Source organism: Salminus brasiliensis, chromosome 11, assembly GCF_030463535.1.
Source record: "Salminus brasiliensis chromosome 11, fSalBra1.hap2, whole genome shotgun sequence".
Taxonomy (NCBI): Eukaryota; Metazoa; Chordata; class Actinopteri; order Characiformes; family Bryconidae; genus Salminus; species Salminus brasiliensis.
The window spans coordinates 31,654,466-31,669,600 of NC_132888.1; the positions used below are offsets into that span (position 1 = coordinate 31,654,466).

At 38.6% G+C, this 15,135-nt stretch overlaps 47 pseudogenes; all 47 read right to left on the minus strand.

Annotated features, from left to right (window-relative positions):
• Positions 1 to 88: 88 nt before the first annotated feature.
• Positions 89 to 207, minus strand: LOC140566200 (5S ribosomal RNA; annotated as a pseudogene).
• Positions 208 to 392: 185 nt separating this feature from the next.
• LOC140570475 (5S ribosomal RNA) lies at positions 393 to 511 on the minus strand (annotated as a pseudogene).
• A 222-nt stretch (positions 512 to 733) lies between these two features.
• Positions 734 to 852, minus strand: LOC140568952 (5S ribosomal RNA; annotated as a pseudogene).
• A 185-nt stretch (positions 853 to 1,037) lies between these two features.
• On the minus strand, positions 1,038 to 1,156 carry LOC140568953 (5S ribosomal RNA; annotated as a pseudogene).
• Positions 1,157 to 1,341: 185 nt separating this feature from the next.
• Positions 1,342 to 1,460, minus strand: LOC140568935 (5S ribosomal RNA; annotated as a pseudogene).
• Positions 1,461 to 1,645: 185 nt separating this feature from the next.
• Positions 1,646 to 1,764, minus strand: LOC140566419 (5S ribosomal RNA; annotated as a pseudogene).
• A 185-nt stretch (positions 1,765 to 1,949) lies between these two features.
• LOC140572952 (5S ribosomal RNA) lies at positions 1,950 to 2,068 on the minus strand (annotated as a pseudogene).
• A 222-nt stretch (positions 2,069 to 2,290) lies between these two features.
• LOC140566201 (5S ribosomal RNA) lies at positions 2,291 to 2,409 on the minus strand (annotated as a pseudogene).
• A 185-nt stretch (positions 2,410 to 2,594) lies between these two features.
• On the minus strand, positions 2,595 to 2,713 carry LOC140570613 (5S ribosomal RNA; annotated as a pseudogene).
• A 222-nt stretch (positions 2,714 to 2,935) lies between these two features.
• On the minus strand, positions 2,936 to 3,054 carry LOC140571774 (5S ribosomal RNA; annotated as a pseudogene).
• A 185-nt stretch (positions 3,055 to 3,239) lies between these two features.
• On the minus strand, positions 3,240 to 3,358 carry LOC140573007 (5S ribosomal RNA; annotated as a pseudogene).
• A 185-nt stretch (positions 3,359 to 3,543) lies between these two features.
• Positions 3,544 to 3,662, minus strand: LOC140568954 (5S ribosomal RNA; annotated as a pseudogene).
• Positions 3,663 to 3,884: 222 nt separating this feature from the next.
• Positions 3,885 to 4,003, minus strand: LOC140572117 (5S ribosomal RNA; annotated as a pseudogene).
• Positions 4,004 to 4,188: 185 nt separating this feature from the next.
• LOC140568946 (5S ribosomal RNA) lies at positions 4,189 to 4,307 on the minus strand (annotated as a pseudogene).
• Positions 4,308 to 4,492: 185 nt separating this feature from the next.
• LOC140568955 (5S ribosomal RNA) lies at positions 4,493 to 4,611 on the minus strand (annotated as a pseudogene).
• A 185-nt stretch (positions 4,612 to 4,796) lies between these two features.
• LOC140570614 (5S ribosomal RNA) lies at positions 4,797 to 4,915 on the minus strand (annotated as a pseudogene).
• Positions 4,916 to 5,137: 222 nt separating this feature from the next.
• On the minus strand, positions 5,138 to 5,256 carry LOC140570888 (5S ribosomal RNA; annotated as a pseudogene).
• Positions 5,257 to 5,441: 185 nt separating this feature from the next.
• Positions 5,442 to 5,560, minus strand: LOC140572148 (5S ribosomal RNA; annotated as a pseudogene).
• Positions 5,561 to 5,947: 387 nt separating this feature from the next.
• Positions 5,948 to 6,066, minus strand: LOC140571645 (5S ribosomal RNA; annotated as a pseudogene).
• A 222-nt stretch (positions 6,067 to 6,288) lies between these two features.
• On the minus strand, positions 6,289 to 6,407 carry LOC140567736 (5S ribosomal RNA; annotated as a pseudogene).
• Positions 6,408 to 6,592: 185 nt separating this feature from the next.
• On the minus strand, positions 6,593 to 6,711 carry LOC140566178 (5S ribosomal RNA; annotated as a pseudogene).
• Positions 6,712 to 6,896: 185 nt separating this feature from the next.
• Positions 6,897 to 7,015, minus strand: LOC140566105 (5S ribosomal RNA; annotated as a pseudogene).
• Positions 7,016 to 7,200: 185 nt separating this feature from the next.
• Positions 7,201 to 7,319, minus strand: LOC140568956 (5S ribosomal RNA; annotated as a pseudogene).
• Positions 7,320 to 7,504: 185 nt separating this feature from the next.
• LOC140572058 (5S ribosomal RNA) lies at positions 7,505 to 7,623 on the minus strand (annotated as a pseudogene).
• Positions 7,624 to 7,808: 185 nt separating this feature from the next.
• Positions 7,809 to 7,927, minus strand: LOC140566039 (5S ribosomal RNA; annotated as a pseudogene).
• Positions 7,928 to 8,149: 222 nt separating this feature from the next.
• On the minus strand, positions 8,150 to 8,268 carry LOC140572308 (5S ribosomal RNA; annotated as a pseudogene).
• Positions 8,269 to 8,453: 185 nt separating this feature from the next.
• LOC140570615 (5S ribosomal RNA) lies at positions 8,454 to 8,572 on the minus strand (annotated as a pseudogene).
• Positions 8,573 to 8,757: 185 nt separating this feature from the next.
• Positions 8,758 to 8,876, minus strand: LOC140570616 (5S ribosomal RNA; annotated as a pseudogene).
• Positions 8,877 to 9,098: 222 nt separating this feature from the next.
• On the minus strand, positions 9,099 to 9,217 carry LOC140572794 (5S ribosomal RNA; annotated as a pseudogene).
• A 222-nt stretch (positions 9,218 to 9,439) lies between these two features.
• On the minus strand, positions 9,440 to 9,558 carry LOC140570617 (5S ribosomal RNA; annotated as a pseudogene).
• Positions 9,559 to 9,743: 185 nt separating this feature from the next.
• LOC140568958 (5S ribosomal RNA) lies at positions 9,744 to 9,862 on the minus strand (annotated as a pseudogene).
• A 185-nt stretch (positions 9,863 to 10,047) lies between these two features.
• LOC140571186 (5S ribosomal RNA) lies at positions 10,048 to 10,166 on the minus strand (annotated as a pseudogene).
• Positions 10,167 to 10,351: 185 nt separating this feature from the next.
• On the minus strand, positions 10,352 to 10,470 carry LOC140572864 (5S ribosomal RNA; annotated as a pseudogene).
• A 185-nt stretch (positions 10,471 to 10,655) lies between these two features.
• Positions 10,656 to 10,774, minus strand: LOC140571207 (5S ribosomal RNA; annotated as a pseudogene).
• A 185-nt stretch (positions 10,775 to 10,959) lies between these two features.
• Positions 10,960 to 11,078, minus strand: LOC140566966 (5S ribosomal RNA; annotated as a pseudogene).
• Positions 11,079 to 11,263: 185 nt separating this feature from the next.
• LOC140568960 (5S ribosomal RNA) lies at positions 11,264 to 11,382 on the minus strand (annotated as a pseudogene).
• Positions 11,383 to 11,567: 185 nt separating this feature from the next.
• Positions 11,568 to 11,686, minus strand: LOC140570618 (5S ribosomal RNA; annotated as a pseudogene).
• Positions 11,687 to 12,032: 346 nt separating this feature from the next.
• Positions 12,033 to 12,151, minus strand: LOC140568961 (5S ribosomal RNA; annotated as a pseudogene).
• Positions 12,152 to 12,373: 222 nt separating this feature from the next.
• LOC140572865 (5S ribosomal RNA) lies at positions 12,374 to 12,492 on the minus strand (annotated as a pseudogene).
• A 184-nt stretch (positions 12,493 to 12,676) lies between these two features.
• On the minus strand, positions 12,677 to 12,795 carry LOC140570619 (5S ribosomal RNA; annotated as a pseudogene).
• A 222-nt stretch (positions 12,796 to 13,017) lies between these two features.
• LOC140573450 (5S ribosomal RNA) lies at positions 13,018 to 13,136 on the minus strand (annotated as a pseudogene).
• A 185-nt stretch (positions 13,137 to 13,321) lies between these two features.
• On the minus strand, positions 13,322 to 13,440 carry LOC140573412 (5S ribosomal RNA; annotated as a pseudogene).
• Positions 13,441 to 13,662: 222 nt separating this feature from the next.
• Positions 13,663 to 13,781, minus strand: LOC140573302 (5S ribosomal RNA; annotated as a pseudogene).
• Positions 13,782 to 13,966: 185 nt separating this feature from the next.
• LOC140568962 (5S ribosomal RNA) lies at positions 13,967 to 14,085 on the minus strand (annotated as a pseudogene).
• Positions 14,086 to 14,270: 185 nt separating this feature from the next.
• Positions 14,271 to 14,389, minus strand: LOC140572599 (5S ribosomal RNA; annotated as a pseudogene).
• A 186-nt stretch (positions 14,390 to 14,575) lies between these two features.
• On the minus strand, positions 14,576 to 14,694 carry LOC140571091 (5S ribosomal RNA; annotated as a pseudogene).
• A 185-nt stretch (positions 14,695 to 14,879) lies between these two features.
• LOC140568963 (5S ribosomal RNA) lies at positions 14,880 to 14,998 on the minus strand (annotated as a pseudogene).
• Between the last annotated feature and the right edge of the window lie 137 nt (positions 14,999 to 15,135).

Genomic DNA, 15,135 nt, shown 5'->3' on the forward strand with positions numbered 1-15,135 from the left:
ACAACACAAAAGAGTTTCATCTACAAATTTGTGCAAAAGATGTAAATAACATGGAAATGTAAGCTTTAATTGTTTGCAGGATTGGAAAAGCTTACAACACCTGGTATTCCCAGACAGTCTCCCATTCAAGTACTAACCGTGCCCAACCCTAGGTAGCTTCTGAGATCAGACGAGATCAGGCATTCTAAGGGTGGAATGGCCATAAGCAGAAGCACCTTGCAAACTAGAGGATTCAAATTTCATAGCTAAGACCATATTTGTTCAAAACCAAGCAAAAGCATTCCATTTCAACACATCAACATTTACAACACAAAAGAGTTTCAACTACAAATTTGTGCAAAAGATGTAAATAACATGGAAATGTAAGCTTTAATTGTTTGCAGGATTGGAAAAGCTTACAACACCTGATATTCCCAGACAGTCTCCCATTCAAGTACTAACCAGGCCCAACCCTAGGTAGCTTCTGAGATCAGACGAGATCAGGCATTCTAAGGGTGGAATGGTCGTAAACAGAAGCACCTTGCAAACTAGAGGATTCAAATTTCATAGCTAAGACCATATTTGTTCAAAACCAAGCAAAAGCATTCCATTTCAACACATCAACATTTACAACACAAAGCATTCCATTTCAACACATCAACATTTACAACACAAAAGAGTTTCAACTACAAATTTGTGCAAAAGATGTAAATAACATGGAAATGTAAGCTTTAATTGTTTGCAGGATTGGAAAAGCTTACAACACCTGGTATTCCCAGACAGTCTCCCATTCAAGTACTAACCAGGCCCAACCCTAGGTAGCTTCTGAGATCAGACGAGATCAGGCATTCTAAGGGTGGAATGGCCGTAAGCAGAAGCACCTTGCAAACTAGATGATTCAAATTTCATAGCTAAGACCATATTTGTTCAAAACCAAGCAAAAGCATTCCATTTCAACACATCAACATTTACAACACAAAAGAGTTTCAACTACAAATTTGTGCAAAAGATGTAAATAACATGGAAATGTAAGCTTTAATTGTTTGCAGGATTGGAAAAGCTTACAACACCTGGTATTCCCAGACAGTCTCCCATTCAAGTACTAACCAGGCCCAACCCTAGGTAGCTTCTGAGATCAGACGAGATCAGGCATTCTAAGGGTGGAATGGCCGTAAGCAGAAGCACCTTGCAAACTAGAGGATTCAAATTTCATAGCTAAGACCATATTTGTTCAAAACCAAGCAAAAGCATTCCATTTCAACACATCAACATTTACAACACAAAAGAGTTTCAACTACAAATTTGTGCAAAAGATGTAAATAACATGGAAATGTAAGCTTTAATTGTTTGCAGGATTGGAAAAGCTTACAACACCTGGTATTCCCAGACAGTCTCCCATTCAAGTACTAACCAGGCCCAACCCTTGGTAGCTTCTGAGATCAGACGAGATCAGGCATTCTAAGGGTGGAATGGCCGTAAGCAGAAGCACCTTGCAAACTAGAGGATTCAAATTTCATAGCTAAGACCATATTTGTTCAAAACCAAGCAAAAGCATTCCATTTCAACACATCAACATTTACAACACAAAAGAGTTTCAACTACAAATTTGTGCAAAAGATGTAAATAACATGGAAATGTAAGCTTTAATTGTTTGCAGGATTGGAAAAGCTTACAACACCTGGTATTCCCAGACAGTCTCCCATTCAAGTACTAACCAGACCCAACCCTAGGTAGCTTCTGAGATCAGACAAGATCAGGCATTCTAAGGGTGGAATGGCCGTAAGCAGAAGCACCTTGCAAACTAGAGGATTCAAATTTCATAGCTAAGACCATATTTGTTCAAAACCAAGCAAAAGCATTCCATTTCAACACATCAACATTTACAACACAAAAGAGTTTCAACTACAAATTTGTGCAAAAGATGTAAATAACATGGAAATGTAAGCTTTAATTGTTCGCAGGATTGGAAAAGCTTACAACACCTGGTATTCCCAGACAGTCTCCCATTCAAGTACTAACCAGGCCCAACCCTAGGTAGCTTCTGAGATCAGACGAGATCAGGCATTCTAAGGGTGGAATGGCCTTAAGCAGAAGCACCTTGCAAACTAGAGGATTCAAATTTCATAGCTAAGACCATATTTGTTCAAAACCAAGCAAAAGCATTCCATTTCAACACATCAACATTTACAATACAAAGCATTCCATTTCAACACATCAACATTTACAACACAAAAGAGTTTCATCTACAAATTTGTGCAAAAGATGTAAATAACATGGAAATGTAAGCTTTAATTGTTTGCAGGATTGGAAAAGCTTACAACACCTGGTATTCCCAGACAGTCTCCCATTCAAGTACTAACCGTGCCCAACCCTAGGTAGCTTCTGAGATCAGACGAGATCAGGCATTCTAAGGGTGGAATGGCCATAAGCAGAAGCACCTTGCAAACTAGAGGATTCAAATTTCATAGCTAAGACCATATTTGTTCAAAACCAAGCAAAAGCATTCCATTTCAACACATCAACATTTACAACACAAAAGAGTTTCAACTACAAATTTGTGCAAAAGATGTAAATAACATGGAAATGTAAGCTTTAATTGTTTGCAGGATTGGAAAAGCTTACAACACCTGATATTCCCAGACAGTCTCCCATTCAAGTACTAACCAGGCCCAACCCTAGGTAGCTTCTGAGATCAGACGAGATCAGGCATTCTAAGGGTGGAATGGCCGTAAGCAGAAGCACCTTGCAAACTAGAGGATTCAAATTTCATAGCTAAGACCATATTTGTTCAAAACCAAGCAAAAGCATTCCATTTCAACACATCAACATTTACAACACAAAGCATTCCATTTCAACACATCAACATTTACAACACAAAAGAGTTTCAACTACAAATTTGTGCAAAAGATGTAAATAACATGGAAATGTAAGCTTTAATTGTTTGCAGGATTGGAAAAGCTTACAACACCTGGTATTCCCAGACAGTCTCCCATTCAAGTACTAACCAGGCCCAACCCTAGGTAGCTTCTGAGATCAGACGAGATCAGACATTCTAAGGGTGGAATGGCCGTAAGCAGAAGCACCTTCCAAACTAGAGGATTCAAATTTCATAGCTAAGACCATATTTGTTCAAAACCAAGCAAAAGCATTCCATTTCAACACATCAACATTTACAACACAAAAGAGTTTCAACTACAAATTTGTGCAAAAGATGTAAATAACATGGAAATGTAAGCTTTAATTGTTTGCAGGATTGGAAAAGCTTACAACACCTGGTATTCCCAGACAGTCTCCCATTCAAGTACTAACCAGGCCCAAACCTAGGTAGCTTCTGAGATCAGACGAGATCAGGCATTCTGAGGGTGGAATGGCCGTAAGCAGAAGCACCTAGCAAACTAGAGGATTCAAATTTCATAGCTAAGACCATATTTGTTCAAAACCAAGCAAAAGCATTCCATTTCAACACATCAACATTTACAACACAAAAGAGTTTCAACTACAAATTTGTGCAAAAGATGTAAAAAACATGGAAATGTAAGCTTTAATTGTTTGCAGGATTGGAAAAGCTTACAACACCTGGTATTCCCAGACAGTCTCCCATTCAAGTACTAACCAGGCCCAACCCTAGGTAGCTTCTGAGATCAGACGAGATCAGGCATTCTAAGGGTGGAATGGCCGTAAGCAGAAGCACCTTGCAAACTAGAGGATTCAAATTTCATAGCTAAGACCATATTTGTTCAAAACCAAGCAAAAGCATTCCATTTCAACACATCAACATTTACAACACAAAGCATTCCATTTCAACACATCAACATTTACAACACAAAAGAGTTTCAACTACAAATTTGTGCAAAAGATGTAAATAACATGGAAATGTAAGCTTTAATTGTTTGCAGGATTGGAAAAGCTTACAACACCTGGTATTCCCAGACAGTCTCCCATTCAAGTACTAACCAGGCCCAACCCTAGATAGCTTCTGAGATCAGACAAGATCAGGCATTCTAAGGGTGGAATGGCCGTAAGCAGAAGCACCTTGCAAACTAGAGGATTCAAATTTCATATCTAAGACCATATTTGTTCAAAACCAAGCAAAAGCATTCCATTTCAACACATCAACATTTACAACACAAAAGAGTTTCAACTACAAATTTGTGCAAAAGATGTAAATAACATGGAAATGTAAGCTTTAATTGTTTGCAGGATTGGAAAAGCTTACAACACCTGGTATTCCCAGACAGTCTCCCATTCAAGTACTAACCAGGCCCAACCCTTGGTAGCTTCTGAGATCAGACGAGATCAGGCATTCTAAGGGTGGAATGGCCGTAAGCAGAAGCACCTTGCAAACTAGAGGATTCAAATTTCATAGCTAAGACCATATTTGTTCAAAACCAAGCAAAAGCATTCCATTTCAACACATCAACATTTACAACACAAAAGAGTTTCAACTACAAATTTGTGCAAAAGATGTAAATAACATGGAAATGTAAGCTTTAATTGTTTGCAGGATTGGAAAAGCTTACAACACCTGGTATTCCCAGACAGTCTCCCATTCAAGTACTAACCAGGCCCAACCCTAGGTAGCTTCTGAGATCAGACGAGATCAGGCATTCTAAGGGTGGAATGGCCGTAAGCAGAAGCACCTTGCAAACTAGAGGATTCAAATTTCATAGCTAAGACCATATTTGTTCAAAACCAAGCAAAAGCATTCCATTTCAACACATCAACATTTACAACACAAAAGAGTTTCAACTACAAATTTGTGCAAAAGATGTAAATAACATGGAAATGTAAGCTTTAATTGTTTGCAGGATTGGAAAAGCTTACAACACCTGATATTCCCAGACAGTCTCCCATTCAAGTACTAACCAGGCCCAACCCTAGGTAGCTTCTGAGATCAGACGAGATCAGGCATTCTAAGGGTGGAATGGCCGTAAGCAGAAGCACCTTGCAAACTAGAGGATTCAAATTTCATAGCTAAGACCATATTTGTTCAAAACCAAGCAAAAGCATTCCATTTCAACACATCAACATTTACAACACAAAGCATTCCATTTCAAAACATCAACATTTACAACACAAAAGAGTTTCAACTACAAATTTGTGCAAAAGATGTAAATAACATGGAAATGTAAGCTTTAATTGTTTGCAGGATTGGAAAAGCTTACAACACCTGATATTCCCAGACAGTCTCCCATTCAAGTACTAACCAGGCCCAACCCTAGGTAGCTTCTGAGATCAGACGAGATCAGGAATTCTAAGGGTGGAATGGCCGTAAGCAGAAGCACCTTGCAAACTAGAGGATTCAAATTTCATAGCTAAGACCATATTTGTTCAAAACCAAGCAAAAGCATTCCATTTCAACACATCAACATTTACAACACAAAAGAGTTTCAACTACAAATTTGTGCAAAAGATGTAAATAACATGGAAATGTAAGCTTTAATTGTTTGCAGGATTGGAAAAGCTTACAACACCTGATATTCCCAGACAGTCTCCCATTCAAGTACTAACCAGGCCCAACCCTAGGTAGCTTCTGAGATCAGACGAGATCAGGTATTCTAAGGGTGGAATGGTCGTAAGCAGAACTACCTTGCGAACTAGAGGATTCAAATTTCATAGCTAAGACCATATTTGTTCAAAACCAAGCAAAAGCATTCCATTTCAACACATCAACATTTACAACACAAAAGAGTTTCAACTACAAATTTGTGCAAAAGATGTAAATAACATGGAAATGTAAGCTTTAATTGTTTGCAGGATTGGAAAAGCTTACAACACCTGGTATTCCCAGACAGTCTCCCATTCAAGTACTAACCAGGCCCAACCCTAGGTAGCTAGCATTCCATTTCAAAAGCATTCCATTTCAACACATCAACATTTACAACACAAAAGAGTTTCAACTACAAATTTGTGCAAAAGATGTAAATAACATGGAAATGTAAGCTTTAATTGTTTGCAGGATTGGAAAAGCTTACAACACCTGGTATTCCCAGACAGTCTCCCATTCAAGTACTAACCAGGCCCAACCCTAGGTAGCTTCTGAGATCAGACGAGATCAGGCATTCTAAGGGTGGAATGGCCGTATGCAGAAGCACCTTGCAAACTAGAGGATACAAATTTCATAGCTAAGATCATATTTGTTCAAAACCAAGCAAAAGCATTCCATTTCAACACATCAACATTTACAACACAAAGCATTCCATTTCAACACATCAACATTTACAACACAAAAGAGTTTCATCTACAAATTTGTGCAAAAGATGTAAATAACATGGAAATGTAAGCTTTAATTGTTTGCAGGATTGGAAAAGCTTACAACACCTGATATTCCAAGACAGCCTCCCATTGAAGTACTAACCAGGCCCAACCCTAGGTAGCTTCTGAGAGCAGACGAGATCAGGCATTCTAAGGGTGGAATGGCCGTAAGCAGAAGCACCTTGCAAACTAGAGGATTCAAATTTCATAGCTAAGACCATATTTGTTCAAAACCAAGCAAAAGCATTCCATTTCAACACATCAACATTTACAACACAAAAGAGTTTCAACTACAAATTTGTGCAAAAGATGTAAATAACATGGAAATGTAAGCTTTAATTGTTTGCAGGATTGGAAAAGCTTACAACACCTGGTATTCCCAGAGAGTCTCCCATTCAAGTCCTAACCAGGCCCAACCCTAGGTAGCTTCTGAGATCAGACGAGATCAGGCATTCTAAGGGTGGAATGGCCGTAAGCAGAAGCACCTTGCAAACTAGAGGATTCAAATTTCATAGCTAAGACCATATTTGTTCAAAACCAAGCAAAAGCATTCCATTTCAACACATCAACATTTACAACACAAAAGAGTTTCAACTACAAATTTGTGCAAAAGATGTAAATAACATGGAAATGTAAGCTTTAATTGTTTGCAGGATTGGAAAAGCTTACAACACCTGATATTCCCAGACAGTCTCTCATTCAAGTACTAACCAGGCCCAACCCTAGGTAGCTTCTGAGATCAGACGAGATCAGGCATTCTAAGGGTGGAATGGCCGTAAGCAGAAGCACCTTGCAAACTAGAGGATTCAAATTTCATAGCTAAGACCATATTTGTTCAAAACCAAGCAAAAGCATTCCATTTCAACACATCAACATTTACAACACAAAAGAGTTTCAACTACAAATTTGTGCAAAAGATGTAAATAACATGGAAATGTAAGCTTTAATTGTTTGCAGGATTGGAAAAGCTTACAACACCTGGTATTCCCAGACAGTCTCCCATTCAAGTACTAACCAGGCCCAACCCTAGGTAGCTTCTGAGATCAGACGAGATCAGGCATTCTAAGGGTGGAATGGCCGTAAGCAGAAGCACCTTGCAAACTAGAGGATTCAAATTTCATAGCTAAGACCATATTTGTTCAAAACCAAGCAAAAGCATTCCATTTCAACACATCAACATTTACAACACAAAAGAGTTTCAACTACAAATTTGTGCAAAAGATGTAAATAACATGGAAATGTAAGCTTTAATTGTTTGCAGGATTGGAAAAGCTTACAACACCTGGTATTCCCAGACAGTCTCCCATTCATGTACTAACCAGGCCCAACCCTAGGTAGCTTCTGAGATCAGACGAGATCAGGCATTCTAAGGGTGGAATGGCCGTAAGCAGAAGCACCTTGCAAACTAGAGGATTCAAATTTCATAGCTAAGACCATATTTGTTCAAAACCAAGCAAAAACATTCCATTTCAACACATCAACATTTACAACACAAAAGAGTTTCAACTACAAATTTGTGCAAAAGATGTAAATAACATGGAAATGTAAGCTTTAATTGTTTGCAGGATTGGAAAAGCTTACAACACCTGATATTCCCAGACAGTCTCCCATTCAATTACTAACCAGGCCCAACCCTAGGTAGCTTCTGAGATCAGACGAGATCAGGCATTCTAAGGGTGGAATGGCCGTAAGCAGAAGCACCTTGCAAACTAGAGGATTCAAATTTCATAGCTAAGACCATATTTGTTCAAAACCAAGCAAAAGCATTCCATTTCAACACATCAACATTTACAATGCAAAGCATTCCATTTCAACACATCAACATTTACAACACAAAAGAGTTTCATTTACAAATTTGTGCAAAAGATGTAAATAACATGGAAATGTAAGCTTTAATTGTTTGCAGGATTGGAAAAGCTTACAACACCTGGTATTCCCAGGCAGTCTCCCATTCAAGTACTAACCGTGCCCAACCCTAGGTAGCTTCTGAGATCAGACGAGATCAGGCATTCTAAGGGTGGAATGGCCGTAAGCAGAAGCACCTTGCAAACTAGAGGATTCAAATTTCATAGCTAAGACCATATTTGTTCAAAACCAAGCAAAAGCATTCCATTTCAACACATCAACATTTACAACACAAAAGAGTTTCAACTACAAATTTCTGCAAAAGATGTAAATAACATGGAAATGTAAGCTTTAATTGTTTGCAGGATTGGAAAAGCTTACAACACCTGATATTCCCAGACAGTCTCCCATTCAAGTACTAACCAGGCCCAACCCTAGGTAGCTTCTGAGATCAGACGAGATCAGGCATTCTAAGGGTGGAATGGCCGTAAGCAGAAGCACCTTGCAAACTAGAGGATTCAAATTTCATAGCTAAGACCATATTTGTTCAAAACCAAGCAAAAGCATTCCATTTCAACACATCAACATTTACAACACAAAAGAGTTTCAACTACAAATTTCTGCAAAAGATGTAAATAACATGGAAATGTAAGCTTTAATTGTTTGCAGGATTGGAAAAGCTTACAACACCTGATATTCCCAGACAGTCTCCCATTCAAGTACTAACCAGGCCCAACCCTAGGTAGCTTCTGAGATCAGACGAGATCAGGCATTCTAAGGGTGGAATGGCCGTAAGCAGAAGCACCTTGCAAACTAGAGGATTCAAATTTCATAGCTAAGACCATATTTGTTCAAAACCAAGCAAAAGCATTCCATTTCAACACATCAACATTTACAACACAAAGCATTCCATTTCAACACATCAACATTTACAACACAAAAGAGTTTCATCTACAAATTTGTGCAAAAGATGTAAATAACATGGAAATGTAAGCTTTAATTGTTTGCAGGATTGGAAAAGCTTAAAACACCTGGTATTCCCAGACAGTCTCCCATTCAAGTACTAACCAGGCCCAACCCTAGGTAGCTTCTGAGATCAGACGAGATCAGGCATTCTAAGGGTGGAATGGCCGTAAGCAGAAGCACCTTCCAAACTAGAGGATTCAAATTTCATAGCTAAGACCATATTTGTTCAAAACCAAGCAAAAGCATTCCATTTCAACACATCAACATTTACAACACAAAGCATTCCATTTCAACACATCAACATTTACAACACAAAAGAGTTTCATCTACAAATTTGTGCAAAAGATGTAAATAACATGGAAATGTAAGCTTTAATTGTTTGCAGGATTGGAAAAGCTTACAACACCTGATATTCCCAGACAGTCTCCCATTCAAGTACTAACCAGGCCCAACCCTAGGTAGCTTCTGAGATCAGACGAGATCAGGCATTCTAAGGGTGGAATGGCCGTAAGCAGAAGCACCTTGCAAACTAGAGGATTCAAATTTCATAGCTAAGACCATATTTGTTCAAAACCAAGCAAAAGCATTCCATTTCAACACATCAACATTTACAACACAAAAGAGTTTCAACTACAAATTTGTGCAAAAGATGTAAATAACATGGAAATGTAAGCTTTAATTGTTTGCAGGATTGGAAAAGCTTACAACACCTGGTATTCCCAGACAGTCTCCCATTCAAGTACTAACCAGGCCCAACCCTAGGTAGCTTCTGAGATCAGACGAGATCAGGCATTCTAAGGGTGGAATGGCCGTAAGCAGAAGCACCTTGCAAACTAGAGGATTCAAATTTCATAGCTAAGACCATATTTGTTCAAAACCAAGCAAAAGCATTCCATTTCAACACATCAACATTTACAACACAAAAGAGTTTCAACTACAAATTTGTGCAAAAGATGTAAATAACATGGAAATGTAAGCTTTAATTGTTTGCAGGATTGGAAAAGCTTACAACACCTGGTATTCCCAGACAGTCTCCCATTCAAGTACTAACCAGGCCCAACCCTAGGTACCTTCTGAGATCAGACGAGATCAGGCATTCTAAGGGTGGAATGGCCGTAAGCCAAAGCACCTTGCAAACTAGAGGATTCAAATTTCATAGCTAAGACCATATTTGTTCAAAACCAAGCAAAAGCATTCCATTTCAACACATCAACATTTACAACACAAAAGAGTTTCAACTACAAATTTGTGCAAAAGATGTAAATAACATGGAAATGTAAGCTTTAATTGTTTGCAGGATTGGAAAAGCTTACAACACCTGGTATTCCCAGACAGTCTCCCATTCAAGTACTAACCGTGCCCAACCCTAGGTAGCTTCTGAGATCAGACGAGATCAGGCATTCTAAGGGTGGAATGGCCGTAAGCAGAAGCACCTTGCAAACTAGAGGATTCAAATTTCATAGCTAAGACCATATTTGTTCAAAACCAAGCAAAAGCATTCCATTTCAACACATCAACATTTACAACAAAAAAGAGTTTCAACTACAAATTTGTGCAAAAGATGTAAATAACATGGAAATGTAAGATTTAATTGTTTGCAGGATTGGAAAAGCTTACAACACCTGGTATTCCCAGACAGTCTCCCATTCAAGTACTAACCAGGCCCAACCCTAGGTAGCTTCTGAGATCAGACGAGATCAGGCATTCTAAGGATGGAATGGCCGTAAGCAGAAGCACCTTGCAAACTAGAGGATTCAAATTTCATAGCTAAGACCATATTTGTTCAAAACCAAGCAAAAGCATTCCATTTCAACACATCAACATTTACAACACAAAAGAGTTTCAACTACAAATTTGTGCAAAAGATGTAAATAACATGGAAATGTAAGCTTTAATTGTTTGCAGGATTGGAAAAGCTTACAACACCTGGTATTTCCAGATAGTCTCCCATTCAAGTACTAACCGTGCCCAACCCTAGGTAGCTTCTGAGATCAGACGAGATCAGGCATTCTAAGGGTGGAATGGCCGTAAGCAGAAGCACCTTGCAAACAAGAGGATTCAAATTTCATAGCTAAGACCATATTTGTTCAAAACCAAGCAAAAGCATTCCATTTCAACACATCAACATTTACAACACAAAAGAGTTTCAACTACAAATTTGTGCAAAAGATGTAAATAACATGGAAATGTAAGCTTTAATTGTTTGCAGGATTGGAAAAGCTTACAACACCTGGTATTCCCAGACAGTCTCCCATTCAAGTACTAACCAGGCCCAACCCTAGGTAGCTTCTGAGATCAGACGAGATCAGGCATTCTAAGGGTGGAATGGCCGTAAGCAGAAGCACCTTGCAAACTAGAGGATTCAAATTTCATAGCTAAGACCATATTTGTTCAAAACCAAGCAAAAGCATTCCATTTCAACACATCAACATTTACAACACAAAAGAGTTTCAACTACAAATTTGTGCAAAAGATGTAAATAACATGGAAATGTAAGCTTTAATTGTTTGCAGGATTGGAAAAGCTTACAACACCTGATATTCCCAGACAGTCTCCCATTCAAGTACTAACCAGGCCCAACCCTAGGTAGCTTCTGAGATCAGACGAGATCAGGCATTCTAAGGGTGGAATGGCCGTAAGCAGAAGCACCTTGCAAACTAGAGGATTCAAATTTCATAGCTAAGACCATATTTGTTCAAAACCAAGCAAAAGCATTCCATTTCAACACATCAACATTTACAACACAAAAGAGTTTCAACTACAAATTTGTGCAAAAGATGTAAATAACATGGAAATGTAAGCTTTAATTGTTTGCAGGATTGGAAAAGCTTACAACACCTGGTATTCCCAGACAGTCTCCCATTCAAGTACTAACCAGACCCAACCCACATCAACATTTATAACACAAAAGAGTTTCAACTACAAATTTGTGCAAAAGATGTAAATAACATGGAAATGTAAGCTTTAATTGTTTGCAGGATTGGAAAAGCTTACAACACCTGGTATTCCCAGACAGTCTCCCATTCAAGTACTAACCAGGCCCAACCCTAGGTAGCTTCTGAGATCAGACGAGATCAGGCATTCTAAGGGTGGAATGGCCGTAAGCAGAAGCACCTTGCAAACTAGAGGATTCAAATTTCATAGCTAAGACCATATTTGTTCAAAACCAAGCAAAAGCATTCCATTTCAACACATCAACATTTACAATACAAAGCATTCCATTTCAACACATCAACATTTACAACACAAAAGAGTTTCATCTACAAATTTGTGCAAAAGATGTAAATAACATGGAAATGTAAGCTTTAATTGTTTGCAGGATTGGAAAAGCTTACAACACCTGGTATTCCCAGACAGTCTCCCATTCAAGTACTAACCGTGCCCAACCCTAGGTAGCTTCTGAGATCAGACGAGATCAGGCATTCTAAGGGTGGAATGGCCGTAAGCAGAAGCACCTTACAAACTAGAGGATTCAAATTTCATAGCTAAGACCATATTTGTCAAAACCAAGCAAAAGCATTCCATTTCAACACATCAACATTTACAACACAAAAGAGTTTCAACTACAAATTTGTGCAAAAGATGTAAATAACATGGAAATGTAAGCTTTAATTGTTTGCAGGATTGGAAAAGCTTACAACACCTGATATTCCCAGACAGTCTCCCATTCAAGTACTAACCAGGCCCAACCCTAGGTAGCTTCTGAGATCAGACGAGATCAGGCATTCTAAGGGTGGAATGGCCGTAAGCAGAAGCACCTTGCAAACTAGAGGATTCAAATTTCATAGCTAAGACCATATTTGTTCAAAACCAAGCAAAAGCATTCCATTTCAACACATCAACATTTACAACACAAAGCATTCCATTTCAACACATCAACATTTACAACACAAAAGAGTTTCAACTACAAATTTGTGCAAAAGATGTAAATAACATGGAAATGTAAGCTTTAATTGTTTGCAGGATTGGAAAAGCTTACAACACCTGGTATTCCCAGACAGTCTCCCATTCAAGTACTAACCAGGCCCAACCCTAGGTAGCTTCTGAGATCAGACGAGATCAGGCACTCTAAGGGTGGAATGGCCGTAAGCAGAAGCACCTTGCAAACTAGAGGATTCAAATTTCATAGCTAAGACCATATTTGTTCAAAACCAAGCAAAAGCATTCCATTTCAACAAATCAACATTTACAACACAAAAGAGTTTCAACTACAAATTTGTGCAAAAGATGTAAATAACATGGAAATGTAAGCTTTAATTGTTTGCAGGATTGGAAAAGCTTACAACACCTGATATTCCCAGACAGTCTCGCATTCAAGTACTAACCAGGCCCAACCCTAGGTAGCTTCTGAGATCAGACGAGATCAGGTATTCTAAGGGTGGAATGGCCGTAAGCAGAAGCACCTTGCAAACTAGAGGATTCAAATTTCATAGCTAAGATCATATTTGTTCAAAACCAAGCAAAAGCATTCCATTTCAACACATCAACATTTACAACACAAAGCATTCCATTTCAACACATCAACATTTACAACACAAAAGAGTTTCATCTACAAATTTGTGCAAAAGATGTAAATAACATGGAAATGTAAGCTTTAATTGTTTGCAGGATTGGAAAAGCTTACAACACCTAGCATTCCCAGACAGTCTCCCATTCAAGTACTAACCAGGCCCAACCCTAGGTAGCTTCTGAGATCAGACGAGATCAGGCATTCTAAGGGTGGAATGGCCATAAGCAAAAGCACCTTCCAAACTAGAGGATTCAAATTTCATAGCTAAGACCATATTTGTTCAAAACCAAGCAAAAGCATTCCATTTCAACACATCAACATTTACAACACAAAAGAGTTTCAACTACAAATTTGTGCAAAAGATGTAAATAACATGGAAATGTAAGCTTTAATTGTTTGCAGGATTGGAAAAGCTTACAACACCTGGTATTCCCAGACAGTCTCCCATTCAAGTACTAACCAGGCCCAACCCTAGGTAGCTTCTGAGATCAGACGAGATCAGGCATTCTAAGGGTGGAATGGCCGTAAGCAGAAGCACCTTGCAAACTAGAGGATTCAAATTTCATAGCTAAGACCATATTTGTTCAAAACCAAGCAAAAGCATTCCATTTCAACACATCAACATTTACAACACAAAAGAGTTTCAACTACAAATTTGTGCAAAAGATGTAAATAACATGGAAATGTAAGCTTTAATTGTTTGCAGGATTGGAAAAGCTTACAACACCTGGTATTCCCAGACAGTCTCCCATTCAAGTACTAACCAGGCCCAACCCTAGGTAGCTTCTGAGTTCAGACGAGATCAGGCATTCTAAGGGTGGAATGGCCGTAAGCAGAAGCACCTTGCAAACCTAGAGGATTCAAATTTCATAGCTAAGACCATATTTGTTCAAAACCAAGCAAAAGCATTCCATTTCAACACATCAACATTTACAACACAAAAGAGTTTCAACTACAAATTTGTGCAAAAGATGTAAATAACATGGAAATGTAAGCTTTAATTGTTTGCAGGATTGGAAAAGCTTACAACACCTGGTATTCCCAGACAGTCTCCCATTCAAGTACTAACCAGGCCCAACCCTAGGTAGCTTCCGAGATCAGACGAGATCAGGCATTCTAAGGGTGGAATGGCCGTAAGCAGAAGCACCTTGCAAACTAGAGGATTCAAATTTCATAGCTAAGACCATATTTGTTCAAAACCAAGCAAAAGCCTTCCATTTCAACACATCAACATTTACAACACAAAAGAGTTTCAACTACAAATTTGTGCAAAAGATGTAAATAACATGGAAATGTAAGCTTTAATTGTTTGCAGGATTGGAAAAGCTTACAACACCTGGTATTCCCAGACAGTCTCCCATTCAAGTACTAACCAGGCCCAACCCTAGGTAGCTTCTGAGATCAGACGAGATCAGGCATTCTAAGGGTGGAATGGCCGTAAGCAGAAGCACCTTGCAAACTAGAGGATTCAAATTTCATAGCTAAGACCATATTTGTTCAAAACCAAGCAAAAGCATTCCATTTCAACACATCAACATTTACAACACAAAGCATTCCATTTCAACACATCAACATTTACA